This window comes from Mixophyes fleayi, chromosome 12 (genome assembly GCF_038048845.1).
Source record: "Mixophyes fleayi isolate aMixFle1 chromosome 12, aMixFle1.hap1, whole genome shotgun sequence".
NCBI classification, from domain to species: Eukaryota; Metazoa; Chordata; class Amphibia; order Anura; family Limnodynastidae; genus Mixophyes; species Mixophyes fleayi.
Window position 1 is genome coordinate 62,973,193 of NC_134413.1, and position 17,595 is coordinate 62,990,787.

General features: G+C 38.7%; 1 pseudogene; it reads right to left on the bottom strand.

Annotated features, from left to right (window-relative positions):
• Positions 1 to 3,542: 3,542 nt before the first annotated feature.
• On the bottom strand, positions 3,543 to 15,050 carry LOC142108301 (C-reactive protein-like; annotated as a pseudogene).
• Between the last annotated feature and the right edge of the window lie 2,545 nt (positions 15,051 to 17,595).

Here is a 17,595-nt window from a genome sequence, read left to right on the forward strand (position 1 = left end):
AGAAGCATAATAAAAATTAGACTATAAAATAAATTTACTCTTATTGAGGAGCATTTGAGAAAGCTGGAGTATCAGCCCATTGTTCTGATTGTGCTGGTTGTAGTATCTGAGCCTGCAGCTATTGTGAATGCAGACTGCAACACGAGTCAAGGTATAGTATTAAGTGTGTTTGGTGATCTGAAAGTGCACTATTTCTCAAATGAGACAGATAGGAAGTGGATGACAGTAAAAGCCATTTACAAAAATACAATATGTGTGTCAACCACTGTCCATGTGTCATTTGTGCCTATATTTCTCTTTTAGAGAAAGCGCACGGTCTTGCAAAGAAGGCATTCTAAGGGTTGCAAAATCTGTCACCATCTAGTGGGTGGTACTTAACAAATTAGGGATACTCTTTAACAATTGTATAATATGTGCTTGCATGTGCCTACTTATGTGGACAAATGCAAGAATTATATTTTATTTTTTGGGGGTCAAAAATTATTCAATTCAGATGTAAGAGGTGAGGAAGAGAAGTTTAAGCAGGCACTCTAAGAGAAAAGCGAAAACTAGGCTTTGGACTATACTTTCAAGGGTGCATCCTTAATAAATTCTAGATGCAGTTTATACAGCAACAAAGTGCATTTAGAACAATTATTCCATAGTTTTTTTAGAGCAATGTAATAATAACACACAAAAGTGACACATGTAATAACTATAGACCTGATGACCTCCCACTCATATGAATAATTTAGATGAGATGATGCTCATTAGCACTCTAGATGAGAAATTGAAAATATCGGTGTCCTTAATGTGGTAGTCAGATGGACATTGAAGTGCTGTTTTCCAATAGACACATTTTCAGTTGGTTTTGCATTTATGCAAAAATAATTGCTGATTGATTGCCTTGTAGCAGATCCCAGCACTGGGAAGTTGGCATCAGCACTGGGAAGTTGGCATGAACCTGTGAATGTGCTAGGTGAATAAACAAGGCACATTTGTGCGAATAGAAAAGCTATATGCGCTCACATGTTTTATTATATTGTAAATTGAATTTGATTAGGTAATTAATGCTGTTTTAAATGTCAAAAACACACTCCTTCACCTTACATGAACCCAGCGCCTAAATTCATGTGAGGTGCGGTACAGTAGAAGAGGTGCTTCAAATCAGAAATCATGGGTCTTACATGGCTCATAATGTTCCTGGAATTGATCCTACCATGACAACATTGCAGTAGCGCTGCACATACATCCAACTCTCTCCTCTTTATAGATGCGTTCAAACTGTCCTCCTTGTTTGTCCGTGTCATGTCTGGTGTTAAATCGTTTCTGTATGTGATGCAATTTGTTCTGTTAATTGTATCCATACATTTATTATTCTGCTAGTACCCATGTACTTGTCTACTGTTTTCATATATGTTTTATCTGTACTACTATGTCAGGTGCTACGGAATCTGTGGCACCATACAAATAAGTGATGATAATAATAATAATAATATATCCAGAAGTCAGCAGTTGGAATAATCTTCACTGCAGTTTACGCCATGCCCTAGAATGTCACCGTTATTCTCTATTTCCTTCAGTGAGAAAAGTGTGATAATGATCTACCTAATGGGTACAAATTGATGAGCTAAGTAAGTTAAATGTTGCAATAAGATGGATGGCAAGTCCTTAATGGTTATCAATAACATGGTCCACATCCACTAATTTGCATATCTACAACAATAGGGGATGGGGGGGTGGCATTTAGCAAAACCCCATCCCCTCAAGCACATTGGTGGATAGTTCCAGCTATTCACCAACCAGAGTTTTTAAACCTGGCATCGCCATGCACCAAACATTGTGTAACTGGGTGTGAGAATCATTATCAGCTATAGATCAGAAAGTCAGATATATCTGTGATTATTGTGACACATGAAAATTGCAACAGCTCAAAATAGTGAAAAAGGACTTGGAAATATGCAATCCTCCAATGTGGCCTCACTTTCATTAGACATTCAGATTGGCAGTTGGACCCCCAGGCTAAGACCTCCGAAGTGTTCCAGTCTAGTTGTGGAGAGTGTAACTGGAGCCATGGAAGGCCGAGGATAATTGTAGTAGTAGTAGTACAAGGTAACACTAAAAAGGAAATGCAATTGAGAATGAGTGTAGGCAGAATAAACAGTGGAGAGGTAATGGCCAGTCATAAAGAAGGTAATGATGATAGAGTCAGTCTCAAAGGAATGCAAGGTAACGATGGAGTAGCGGGAAGAAGCAATGGAGTGGCAATACTATAGGTAGAAACTGGAAACAACAGCAGGAGAGTCCTTGGTTCAGCGGCAGTACAATTGGGAGTAATAGCGGAGTAGAACTAGCTGCTCCGTAGTTGGTAACTCAGAGCAACGGCAGGTGAATTACTGGTACAGCAACAGTTCCAATAGAAGTGATGATGAAATAGAACTAGTTAGTCAGCAAGTGGTAACACAGAGCAACAGCAGGTAAATTACTGGTACAGCAACAGTTCCAATAGAAGTGATGATGAAGTAGAACTAGCTGATCCGCAAGTGGTAACTCAGAGCAACAGCAGGTGAATTACTGGTACAGCAACAGTTCAATACAGGCAGTAATGGAGTGGAACTTAGCTGATCCGTAGATGGTAAATCAGAGCAACTGCAGGTGAATTACTGACACAGCGGCAGATCAAACAAAGGCAGTAATTTAATAGAACTAGCTGATCTGAAGATGGCAACTCAGAGCACAGCAGGTGAATCACTGATACAGCGGCAGTTCAGACCGTGACTGTAGTGGGGTAGAACTTAGCTGATCCGTAGATGGTAACTCAAAGCAGAGCAGGTGAATCACTGACACAGTGGTAGTTCAAACAGAGGCAGTAATGAAGCAGAACTTATCTGATCCGTTGATGGTGATTCAAAGCAACGTGTGAGTTACTGGTACAGCGGCAATTCAATATATATTTATATGTCTGTATTAAATATGCAAACCAAAACTTATTTTTAAAATTATGTCAAACTGGATTTACTCACCATTGACTAATGGCCGCATACTTGCTTAGATCACTCAGTTTGAAAATATTCACATGAACTGCTATTGCACTCCCTTCTGAGGATTTGAGTTTGTCACATATGGATGGGTGACATGGGGGAGGTGGATTGGGGTTCTTAGGCATATTGCCCTCTGGATTTCCTTCAGAATGTCTTATTCCCTTGTAATTACCTCTATTTCTCCTCTCATCTCCATTTTTTGCCCAGGTTCCTCTTATTCTCTTTTTCCTCTTCCTTGGCCTTGATTTCATTGTATTTGATCTTCAAAACTGACTTTACAAATTAATTAATTTATTCATAAATTTATACTACTTGATTTATTTTATTTTCATTGTAAACTATTTAGGTGAATTATAAGACCAGGAGGAAGAGTTGCAGTTAATCAAATTTATTTGTGATTTTTTATATATTTTTTTAGCAGAAGTAGTTATGGAATTGTCATTACGTTTTTTTTATTGTGATACATATAATATGAATTACATTCAAGTTAATATTAATCATTATCAGTGAGGAATTCAGTGATCACTTAAATTGTTTATCTACATTGCATTGAGTATATAAGGTGTTTGTGTACCCCCAATGCTTACATTGAAGCTTGGGCTGAACTAATACATTCCCTTTAATCTCAAAATTTAGAGATCTCCAATTAATCAAATTTCCATTGTAATCATCAGACACAAATTTTTGTAGGTCTTCTGGTGTCAAAATATAATCCCACATATTGACATCACTTATTTTACCAGAAAACGATTGATTAATATCAAAACCACGCCCAAATGAGTCTTGTTCCTGTCCTAGAATGATACGTGTTCCTTCCGGGAACAAAAGAAAATCATTTGCTTGAATATCTTCTGGGGTAGAGCTTTCCATTTACCCATAGTTGGACCACTCCAGTATCCGAGTCCCAAGTTACACAGGTGTGTTTCCAGTCTAGAACCTCGGGATCTGTCTTGATATTGTTTTCATCCTGATTTATATACACAGAGCAGGAGGCTGGTGGTTTTGAAAAGATAAGAAAATCGTTGTCCTTTCTTGAGCCAGACATTGCCAAGGAAAAAAAGACAATGGCTGCGTGAAAGTTCAGTGTATGATTGGAGGCAAACAGTAACATTCTGTAATGGCTTTTCTATCTCAGGTTTTAAGATCACATGTGCTGTTGCAGTTGGTTTTGGAAAGAGGAAAACCGTGTTGCCCAAATTTAGAAAAAAATAAAGTACATGCAAAATGTTATATCACCGTTACACACCACTGCTTTCATACACACCATGATACATCTAACCACCATTTTACCTAAAAACATTAAACTCTAACATAATAAACTTGCTTAAAATAACTGAAAACATTAATTTAGTTCTTCACTTATACTTCCGTCTACCGCTCCTGTCGAAATGCTCTGGACACTGCAAAACAAACATACTTCCAATCTCTTATCTATGCTCAGGCTTCTAACCCCAAACGCTTTTTCAATACATTTAAATCTCTTCTCAATCCTCCCACCCCGGACCCTCCATCTCCTATCAATGTTCAGGATCTTGCTTCCTACATCAAGGAAAAGATTAATAAGATCAGACTAGAAATGGTATCCTCCTCCTCGACAAGCAATCAGCTCAATTCCTTCCCACTACCCTCTGACACCCTCTCTTCATTTGACCCCTCAAATGAAGATGAATGTTCTAATCTCTTCTTCTCTTCCTACTCTACCTACTGTCCTCTTGATCCTATTCCCTTGCAAATTGGTAGATCCCTGTCTCCTGTGCTCATTTCACCTCTAGCTAAAATCTGTAATCTGTTACTCTCTCCTGGAGTCTTTCCATCACTATACAAGCATGCAGTGATTACTCCTATTCTAAAAAAACAAGATTCCGACCCAAACTCTCTCTCAAATTATCATCCCATCTCTCAGCTTCCATGCCCCTCCAAGCTTCTAGAGAGACTTTCCTACACTTGCCTCACACACTTTCTTTCTCCTAATTCTCCTGGATCTCTCGGCTGCATTTGACACAGTTGACCACTCTCTTCTCATACAAACGCTGCAATCCCTAGGGCTTCAAGACACTGTTCTATCCTGGTTCTCATCCTACCTTTCTAATCACTCTTTCACTGTTAATTTCTCTGGGGTCTTCTCTGCTCCACTTCTTTTATCAGTTGGAGTACCGCAAGGCTCAGTGCTAGGTCCTATGCTGTTCTCTATCTATACCGCTTCTCTTGGAAATATAATAAGTTCCTTTGGATTTCAGTATCATCTCTATGTGGATGATACCCAAATTTATCTATCCTCTCCTGATATCTCGACATCTTTGTTGTCCCGTGTAACTGACTGTCTTTCTGCCGTATCATCTTGGATGTCTTCTCGCCAACTCAAACTTAATCTTTCTAAAACAGAGTTAATAATATTCCCACCCAGCAACAAGAGCATACCTGACATTTCTATATCTGTTGATAACATGACCATAAATCCCACCCCACAAGCTCGCTGTCTAGGTGTAATACTTGACTCACACCTATCCTTTGTTCCCCACATTGACTCTATATCTAGATCATGTTATATACATCTAAAGAATATTTCCAGAATTCGCACATATCTCACGCAAGACACTGCAAAAACCTTATTTCATGCACTTTTCATCTCCCACATTGACTATTGCAATTCCCTACTTACTGGTCTTCCCCGAATCAGACCTAAACCCCTACAATCTATTTTGCATGCTGCAGCAAGACTGATTTTCCCTGCAAATCGTTATTCCTCTGTTGAATCACTCTGTATGTCTCTACACTGGCTGCCTGTTTTCAACCGAATCCAATATAAAATACTTTTACTAACTTACAAGGCCATCAACAAAGCTGCACCAACATACATGTCCTCTCTTGTCTCAAAATATCTCCCAACTCTGCAACTCCGATCTGCACAAGATCTGCGTCTCTCATCCACCCTCATTACATCCTCCCATTCCCGGTTACAGTACTTTTTACTGGCTGCACCCACCTTATGGAATTCTCTCCCTCGCACAATAAGACTCTCCTCTGGCCTACAAACTTTCAAGCGTTCTCTGATAACCTACCTCTTCAAACAAGCTTATAATATTCCTCAACCACCCTCTTAACCTCACTACCTTACCCTATTACCACCCATTACACAATTTCACACAAGACAACTACCCCCTGACCAACATTGTTGTGTGACAGGATTATTTAGCCTATGAGTCACTTTTACCTTTGCAGCCTGGCTGGGCCGAAATGCAAAATGTAGACTTTGCCTTAGCATCATGTGTTAAACTCCCATAGATTGTAAGCTTGTGAGCAGGGCCTTCTCACCTCTTTGTCTGTTTTATCCAGTTTGTTTATTAGTATACTATGTATGTCCCCAATTTTAAAGTGCTACGGAATATGTTGGCGCTATATAAATAAATGATGATGATGATGATGATGAATTGAGTCGTTAAATGCATGAAACATTACTATTTTGTTAATTCAGATTGTACAAAGTTCCATATTTGTTCTAAAAACACCAAAAGATTGTATATAAATATTCTTCAAATGCTAAGAGGTTCTGGCTATTGTTAGTGAAGAATGTATTTGGGCTTAATTTACAAATTGTGGGTGTAACCTTTATTGCTGCACTTGGCTCACAGGATGTACCCAGGCCCACAGATGATCAATTGTCACATCTTTTTTTTTATTTTCAAAGAACACTGGCTGTAGTTACAAGTTTTCACTTTACGAAAAATTACGGCATAGTACAGATTAAATGGTTATTATTTCAGCATGTAAAATGCAACGTAAGAATAGTTCTGCATAGAAACATTAGGAATACTACAGGTACAGAACAAAAGATAATTACAGCAAATACACACACTGGAGATGCATAGCGTTGATACAGTTATCAGGAAGGAACAAGATGAGGTCACCATGAGATGAAGGCAGTCTCTTTGTAAGCAGTTAATTTATAGCAGTGAAACATTTCAGCTACATTACATATTAATGTAATTAATTAATTTTGTAAATGTCCATTCTATTTTAACTACATCCATCTTCCCATTCTGCGATATTCATTTGCTAAATAACCTCAGTAACACAGTGACTCTTTGACTGGTATATTGAATTACGTTGTCATTTAAATCTGCTTAGTTGGACAATATAAAATGTGATCATTCATTTATATTCAAACTGTCATAAGGTAGTTGATCTGGGAGTTAACACATTGAACCATTTTTATTTAAATAATATTCACACTGTTTTAGGTGACGCAAGAAATGTTCTGACGTGTTATTTCCTATTTTAAAACCCATCATCTTGCCTCATCTACAAGGTGTATTTAAATTTCACAGGAAGCAATCATTAACGTAGCGACCGATGTATATAAGATGAATCAAGATTTAATCCGTCTTTAAGGTGAATAATAGGAAAGAAAATGTCATAAAGGAGGGAATTCCATTCCCCCCGAGTTTCCACGGTGTTAAAAGTTTTACTGTTATTACGTAAAAACGGTAATTAAGCGCAGGCCGCGTCTCTTTTGCTCGTAACGTGGCCAATTGAATTCTCCCCTTAGGCATGGTCAGGTTTAAGAACAAAGTTTTGATATTATATCAAAGATAATATTGTATAAAATTAATGTTATTTGGAAATGTAATCCCAGGCGCAATGAGTGTGAGGCTTTGAGTCAATATATTAATGCACCTTATAATTGCCATCTATTGTCCATCTAGCTGAAAGTGTGGAACCAGAGCCGGTCCCATACCTTGGGCTGGGTCACTGGGCCATATGCATTTTTTTTCCTTTAAAATTTTTTAAATCGTCTGCTGAGTTGAATCTTGCCCCTAATGTTGAAATTTGCCAACCCTCACCTGTGTGGAAAAGTGAGCTATTAGGTGGCAATGTGATGAATCAATGTGGGATATTGTTAGTGAAAATAGATAAAACTTTTTAATATCTACCAACACAATCGTAAAAAAAACTCAACATTATTAAGCATAAGATAAATAAAGGGAATAGGTTGCGCTTCTTACAAATATGTTTAGCAGCCAAATGGGAACCTGAAATTGAATGGGAGATCCCTAAAACTCCCAACCAAGGATAGATAAATATAAAAATGGACAGGTTCTAGGCTCTTGTGGGAAGATATGAAAACAGTTTAATGGTGATAAGACTTTATAAACAATATGTTCCGGCTGGAGCACTGATGTATTGAAGATGATAATACATCAGTGCTCTGTTGGCACTATCTAGCATGCTAGGACTTTCTACTGATTTCTCACAGATACTTATCTACGGAGACCAGCCCGCAGCGTGCACATGCCCCTCTACAGCGGGACTTCCTCCTTTTCTGTCCTGCTTCAACTTGTAGCTAGAAGGAGAGAGGGTTCCCCGGGAACCAGGAGGACTCAAATCGGATCCATTCACTGGTACCCTGCCGGGTACCTGCTTCCCACCAGAGGTAAGCGTTCAGTTCGCACTCCACCAATAATACCATTATTACAGACTGTGGGACCGCCATTGAGTGCCTGTCTGTACCACAGACATTTAGACGTTCCCGCAACATGTGAGTACTGTTTTTTCAGATCCTTTCATTGTGCCTGCATTGTATTTATCAGCATAATTTCTTCAATCCACCACACTGGACATATTACTTCATTGTTGCCGATACTACTCGCATCACAATATTTTCAGTATTCAGTACGTTATTATCATACGACACTACTAAGGATTACTGCGGGATCACCATTGATCAATCATAGACTATTTAACACTCCTGCATCCCGGGATTCATCATGCGTCTCTACACCGATCTGCATGACCACACTGTATATGCCTAGTGTTTTTGTCAAATCAACCCCATTGGACATTCTTCTACATTATTGAACATCACGGTGGCATTATAATTGATGCACCGCATACTTCTACGGCTCCATAGCGAGCTATAGACTCATGTTTATATTATTTGGAGTCTGATGTATTATTTGTTTTTATTTGTCATTACTGCAATTACATGTACCGGTATGTACTTTTATTGCATTCACAACATCAGTCTAAGCTGTTTTGTTCCGGCCGGAACATATTGTTTATAAAGTCTTATCACCATTAAACTGTTTTCATATCTCCCCACAAACGCCTAGAACCGGTCCATTTTTATAAGATAAATAAAGTAAGGGTTTAAATGTCACATATGTTCTACAAAAGGTAAAGCAACATGGTCAGAGATAAGATCAAAACAATTCAAACAAAGTAGTGATCTACATTTATACATCTAAGTATAATCCATATAATGAGCTGTCCTTCGGAAAAAGTAACATTTAGATCAAGTCCATTAAGTTTTACAAGATGTTCCTGTTGTTTCAGAGTCTTTTGTCCTTGTATTAATAAGAGCTATTCCAACCTTCCAGCTTAAAGGACAATAGATGTCAGTTATATGATGGATCAACAGTAGCAGTATTGTCTAAATCTGACACAGTCATTGTGCTTGGTATTACATATCCATATATATGAAATCTAGAGGGTTAGGGATCTCCCCCTCTATTCCCATTGGTAAAAGATATAAAACTTTACATGATATAGGGGGAATCCATAACAGCGATATCTTTAGGGTACCTTAGAAAGAGTTGGTAATGGATAGGGATAATTATCAAAGGATAATTCCATCTAAAACTGAAAAGGACTAGATTGTCAGGAATGAGTGCAACCAACATCACGGGACTCTACTCAATAATTCTGACTGTCTGTGTGAATGTTTATTCAGACAAGCAGTATGCTGCACACAAATGAGCAATATCCCTGGCAAAAACACCTGTAACATGAGAAGCATGGTAAAAATTAGACTATAAAATAGAATTACTCTTATTGAGGAGCATTTGAGAAAGCTGGAGTATCAGCCCATTGTTCTGATTCTGCTGGTTGTAGTATTTGTAGTATTTGAGCCTGCAGTTATTGTGAATGCAGACTGCAACATGAGTATAGTAGTATTAGGTGATCTAATAGTGCACTATTTCTCAAACGAGACAGATAGGAAGGGGGTGACAGTAAAGGCCATTCACAAAAATACAATATGTGTGTCAACCACTGTCCATATGTCATTTGTGCCTATATTTCTGTTTTAAAGAAAGCGTACGGTCTTGCAAATAGGGCATTCTAAGGGTTGCAAAATCTGTCACCATCTAGTGGGTGGTGCTTGACAAATTAGGGATACTCTTTAATAATATGTGCATGCATGTGCCTAGGTATGTGCACAAATGCAAGAATGATATTTTATTTTTTGGGGGGCAAAAATTATTCAATTCAGATGTAAGAGGTGAGGAAGGGAAGTTTAAGCAGGCACTCTAAGAGAAAAGTGAAAACTGGGCTTTGGACTGTACTTTCAAGGGAGCATCCTTAATATATTGTAGATGCACTTTATACAGCAACAAAGTGCATTTAGAACAATTATTCCATAGTTTTTTTAGAGCAATGTAATAAAAACACATAAAAGTGACACATGTAATAACTATAGACCCGATGACCTCCCACTCATGATTAATTTAGATGAGATTAAGCTCATTAGCACTCTAGATGAGAAATTGAAAATATCGGTGTCCTTAATGTGGTAGTCAGATGGACATTGAAGTGCTGTTTTCCAATAAGCACATTTCCAGTTGGTTTTGCATGCATGCAAAATTAATTGCTGATTGATTTCCTTGTAGCAGATCCCAGCACTGGGACGTTGGCATCAGCACTGGGAAGTTGGCATGAACCTGTGAATGTGCTAGGTGAATAAACAAGGCACATTTGTGCTAATAGAAAAGTTATATGCGCTCACATGTTTTATTATTTTGTAAATTGCATTTGATTAGGCTATTAATGCTCTTTTAAATGTCAAAAACACACTCCTTCACCTTACATGAACCCAGTGCCTAAATTCATGTGAGGTGCGGTACAGTAGAAGAGGTGCTTCAAATCAGAAATCATGGGTCTTACATGGCTCACAATGTTCCTGGAATTGATCCTATCATGACAACACTGTAGTAGCACTGCACATACATCCAACTCTCTCCTCTTTATAGATGCAATCAAACTGTCCTCCTTATTTGTCCGTGTCATGTCTGGTGTTAAATCGTTTCTGTATGTGATGCAATTTGTTCTGTTAATTGTATCTATACATTTATTATTCTGCTAGTACCCATGTACTTGTCTACTGTTTTCATGTATGTTTTATCTGTACTACTATGTCAGGTGCTACGGAATCTGTGGCACCATACAAATAAGTGATGATAATAATAATAATAATATATCCAGAAGTCAGCAGTTGGAATATTCTTCACTGCAGTTTACGCCATGCCCTAGAATGTCACCATTATTCTCTATTTCCTTCAGTCAGAAAAGTGTGATAATGATCTACCTAATGGGTACAAATGAGCTAAGTAAGTTAAATGTTTCAATAAGATGTATGGATATAAAGCTCTGTGTTTAATGACTTACAGGTATCCCATGATCAGGCATAGGGAAGGGAGCTCTACAATTTGAAGCTTTTTTTAAAGTCTTTACCTCCCCTTGGGTGCCTCATTTTTCCTTATTTTTTGCAACTCTTACCTCCATGTATCATGATCATCATCACCATTTATTTATATAGCGCCATTAATTCCGCAGCGCTGTACAGAGAACTCACTCACATCAGTCCCTGCCCCATTGGAGCTTACAGTCTAAATTTTCTAACACACACACACAGACACACAGTGAGAGTGACTAGGGTCAATTTGATAGCAGCCAATTAACCTACTAGTATGTTTTTGGAGTGTGGGAGGAAACCGGAGCACCCGGAGGAAACCCACACAAACATGGGGAGAACATGCAAACTTCACAGAGATAAGGCCATGGTCGGGAATTGAACTCATGACTCCAGTGCTGTGAGGCAGAAGTGCTAGCCACTTAGCCACCATGTATCCTTTCATCTAACCTACTGGCACAGACCAAGAAGAGCATATATACACAATAGTGTATTTCAAAGAATATGTTGGCTTAGTGCCAGCTTATGTTCTAAGAACTTAATGATTATCAATGACATGGTCCCCATCCACTAATTTGCATATCTACATCCATACGTAGAAAATGACGCTCAAAGTGTCTACAACAATATTTGTATTTGGGGAAAACTTTTCAAGCATCACCCCAGGGACAGATTTAGACTTTTTCTTGGTGGGAGCATTTAACAGAGCCCAATCCCCTCAAGCGCATTGGTGGATAGTTCCATCCATTCACCAATCAGAGTTTAGAAACCTGCCAGCACCATGCAACAATCATTGTGTAACTGGGTGTGAGAATCATTATCAGCTATAGATCAGAAAGTCAGATATATCTGTGATTATTGTGACACATGAAAATTGCAACAGCTCAAAATTGTGAAAAAGGACTTGGAAATATATGGAAAACCTAATATTGTGCTCTAGCAATTTCCTACATGCAAAATGTAGCTGGAACATACTGTACCTTGCTGTGCAACAGATCCTGTGATGAGCATCAACATCATGACGTATAGCTCCATGCTCCTGAATAAAACACATATTTCTATACTTAATGCGGCTGCGAGGCTTATCTTCCTTTCTTGCCGCTCCTCTTCTGCCTCCCCTCTCTGCCTTGCCCTACACTGGCTCCCCTTCCCTTACAGAATCCTCTTCAAACTTCTTACCCTCACCTACAAGGCTCTCTCCCATTCCACTGCCCCTTATATCTCCAATCTCCTCTCCATCCACACTCCCGCCTGGTCCCTGTGATCGGCCAATGACCGTCGCCTCTCCTCCTCTCTGATCACCTCATCCCATTCCAGAATTCAAGACTTCTCCCGAGCTGCCCCCCTGCACTGGAATGACCTCCCACGCTCCGTCCGTTTGTCCCCTAACCTGTGCTCTTTCAAACGGGCACTCAAAACTCATCTCTTCCGCAAAGCCTACCAGCCTTCCACCTAACCCTCCACCCTCACTCTCTTCACTTCGCTCCTCCTCAGTAGTGGGGAGCACTTGCTCCCCTCCTCCGACTCCCTTTGTGCCTGCCGTCTGTCTACCTTCCCTATAGGATGTAAGCTCGTATGAGCAGGGCCCTCCTCCCTCCTGTCTCGCTACCTTATCTTCTGCTCCACTTCAATATATTTGCCTTGCCTGGAGCCTCTGAAGTCTTGGTACTACTCATCATCATCATCATCAACATTTATTTATATAGCGCCAGCAAATTCCGTAGCGCTTAACAATTGGGACTCGTTTATTGTTTTGTATTGTTATTCCCTGTACGGTCCATTGTTTGTACTGTGTACGGCGCTACGGAAACCTTGTGGCGCCTTATAAATAAACCATAATAATAATAAATAATAATATTTAGTAAAAATGGCTGAGTCTCTGCTAGTCAACATATTGGCAACTACAATGCTTTTAAGCAATAATATATCTACAGATAGAGCACTTTTTTTGCCTTTCATTCGGCACACTGACCACTCGATGCTTCTAGACTTTGACTATTGGTGCAATAACATCTTAACCAGATTTGTCCTCCACACCTCAGAAACATTTAACAATGCAATTTGGCTAAACAAATGGGCCCTGTTTCAACAACGAACAGAAATCCTGATACACTCCATAATTTATGTAAAATAGCTCTGAGCATACTCAGAAATGGAGTAGACGCCAGTGAACGCAAGAACATCCAACTAATCTTTGAATGCAAAGGATACTTCTTACAGCCAACTATTTTTTGGATGGAATGGGGTGTGGAAGGGGTCAATGTACAGTAAGGATGAGCAAGTTTAAATAAAATATGGCATGTACCATGCTTGGCATAATCTACTTAATTTCTTTCTCAGTCGTTCTTTTCAAGAGACAAAGAGAGCCTAATCGGGGGTAATTACATTTTAGGTTGAAAAATATTATTGCTATGCTTCCTGGCTCCAGTACACCTCTCTCTTCCCAATCCCCTTCTGCAGTCACTGTTTCCAAAACCAATAAATCCAAGTGAAAGCACACATTGATACATAATCCTGTACCTTCTGCAATCTTTGATTCTCATTTAGGGTTGGATGCATTTGATCATAGGTAGAAAAAGACGTGCGCAAATAAAGCGTAACTGCATGTTGAGTCGGATACATGTCACAATGCTCTTTATAATTTTTGGGTTAGCGATTCTGCCTTACAGTACTGGGGTCATGAGTTAAATTCCCGACCATGGACTTATCTGTAAGGAGTTTGTATGACCTCCCCATATTTGCGTGGGCTTCCTCTGGGTGCTCCGGTTTCCTCCCACACTCCAAAAACATACTGGTAGGTTAATTGACTGCTAACAAAATTGACCCTATTGTGTGTGTGTGTGTGTGTGTGTGTGTGTGTTAGGCAATGTAGATTGTAAGCTCCAATGGAGCAGAGACTGATTTGAGTGAGTTCTCTGTACAGCGCTGCTAAATTAGTGGCGCTCTATAAATAAATGATGATGATGATGATGACCCACTGTTAATTTCTGCGCTCCTCTTAAAATGACTGCTTGAGGCAGCACATGGTGATAAAGCATGTATTCCGAATTGTCTCTCAATTTGGGGTACAGTCTAGGTATCTTAGAAATTTTTAAGGGCTAAGATTCTACTAAATAATTTAAGGCATTAGGAATTAATAAACATATTCCAAACAAATTTGACCATTGTTTAAACATCTAAAGACTTGAAAGATTTCCTGGTGACCATAAGTACACAGTAGGGGATTCCTGTAAAAAATGTCCACACTTTAGATTGGACTTAGGAGACACATTTTCACAGATTGCCATTTACTATCGTAAAGGGAGTACAGGACACAAAAAAGTTGAGAAATCCTGATCTATATTGACAGAAAACCTTCACTGTGTCATACAATTTTCTATCCACAAGTAAACTGCTATAGACACTACCAAATTGCTGACCAATACAAGACACGTGTTTCTAGCTGTAAGAAATTATGTCAGAAAAATGTAAACACCAATAACTATTAAACCGTCTATTATTTGTCTTGTGTTACCTCTTTCTCTCCTTATGTCGATCATTTAAATACAATCTATTTCGTAGCCTCTTCTGGGTTGTTTGTGCAATCTACACAGCAGGTTTGATTAAATACCCTGGACTTTTGTCAGCCTTCCAAATAAAGGTTAAGTGTCGCAACAGAGTTCCCAGAATCAGCTGGGAAAAAAAATGAACTTCTTATGACAGAATGAAACGTAATAATTAATGGGACTACAGATTTTCACACAATGATTTCTGCAATTACTTTATATTGGTTATGACCATTTATTAGTGAATTTATCTGCTTTTGCGTGTATTTTTTGCTTATTATGTTCTAGTTTTTATTTTTAATAAAGGATTTTTATTTATGAGTGAGTGTGTGTGTGTGTGTGTTTGTCGCACTGTATTTTTTTACAGCTGCATAATTGTTCCCAGCTGACCCTGGATGCCAGGGCATGCAGGCATTTGTAGTTCTACAAGTGCCAGCATGCTTTGGCAGTCATGGGTATGCTTGTATACTGGTACCTGTAGTTCTACAAGAGCCAGCATAGCCAAACACGTTAGTCATGTCAGGACCAGTAGGGCACCAGCAAAAAATATATATATTTTCCGTGTTTTAATAATTTATTACCCCACACTCACAGCACACACAGGGCTGTTTTCTTCTAGGAGGGAGGCCTAGTATCTGGTAGCAGCTTTTTCAGGGGGACCCTATACTGTTTGTCTTTTGCTGCTACCCCATTAGGCAATGAGCACTAGTAGCACTTTTAGGTGGACACATTTATTTTTTTTACAAAAAAAATCCATTAACACACCAGGCGTTGATGATGATGACTACAGTGATATGCTTAAAGAGTACAATATGACTTAAATGTATCGTACTTCAGCAAATGCATTTTATGGACTATGCAGAGTCGCAGGTATCTTAAGATAAGTACAGCTCTGCACACTCTGTAAAACTAATATTGTTTTCAGACACAATTTATGTTTACATTTTTGTCATAATTTCAACCAACTTAGCATTAGGCCCAATATACCCAATGAGTGTCAGGCACAAATATAGGTACTCAATATATATGGTATACTTTGTTTTTATTTATGTTATTTTCATTTGTTTTGTTCACTTAGTTTTTTTTTTATAACTTTAATTATTTTGAATCATTTGCTACTATCTCTTTATTACCCTATTTAATGTAAATTTCCCATATTGTGCAAGCACTTTTGGAATTGATTGTTTAACTAAACAGATGTATAAACTACAACTGGAGTTTCCGAGTTGCGAAACCCAGTTTTGGAATGTCTACTTCATATTTCAGCTGCATTGGGAAATAGTGTGTAAACATTAAAGGCTGTACTGCTGGCACAGACATTAATAACAAATTCCTAACTCATCAAGGCTATAACCAGCTTTTCAGCATAGTTACAACGAAAGAAGGATGAAAAGGCATATATTGATTATGTTCAACATTTTCTATATTCAAGCTATATTGGGCAGTGAGAAAAATTGAAAAAAATATAAAGGCCCATCTAATTTCACCATTCACAAATTCTAATTGTGTTGATCCTTTTTATAATTTAACCCTTCTGTTCCCTTTATTAATGAGTTTGCTTACCTCTCAACCCTCTGTATTTCTTACAGTGAGTTGCTCAAAACTCTACCACATATACTACATGGCCCAAAGTATGGTGACAGTCATTCTAACAAGTGTGTTTGGTCATTTCAACTACACCCATTGGTAACAGTGCATAAAATCAAGCATTCAGCCATGCAATCTCCATAGTCTAACATTAGCAGTGAAATACTGAAGAGCTCAGTGACTTTTGACATGGCACTGTCATAGAATGCCCCTTTTCCAAGTCAGTTCATAAAATTTCTGCCCTTCTAGAACTGCCATAGCCAACTGTAAGTGCTGTTATTGTGAAATGGAAATGTCTAGGAGTAACATCAGCTCAGCCTTGAAGTGGAAGACCATACAACCTCCCAGAACAGAACCGCAGAGTGTTAAAGAGCTACAGAGTTCAAGCTGTTCTGAAAGCATACATCAGGACAAGAACTGTTCATTGGGAGCATCATGGATTGGGTTTCCATGGTCAAGAAGCCACACACTAGACTCAGATCACCACGCGCAATGGCAAACTTCAACTGGAGTGGTGTAAAGCACACCGCCACTGGAATCTGGAGCAGTGTAAATCAGAGATGTTCAGGCTCGGTTCCCCGAGAACCCGAACACATAAAGAGGAAAGCTCCATTGCCCCATTGCTAATTGTCATTGCTGAAATACAAATAATAGGGCTGGCAGTCTTGGTGTGAATCTGCAGTCATATTGTACTGTGTTATATAGGTAACACACAAAGAGGAGATCTCCATTGCTAACTGTCATTGCTGACATACAAATAATAGGGCTGGCAGTCTTGGTGTAAATCTGCAGTCACATTGTACTGTGCTATATAGGTAACACATAAAGATGAGAGCTCCATTGCTTCATTGCTAATTGTCATTGCTGAAATACAAATAATAGGGCTGGCAGTCTTTGTGTAAATCTGCAGTCACATTGTACTATATTATATAGGTAACATACAAAGATGAGAGCTTCATTGCTCCATTACTAATTG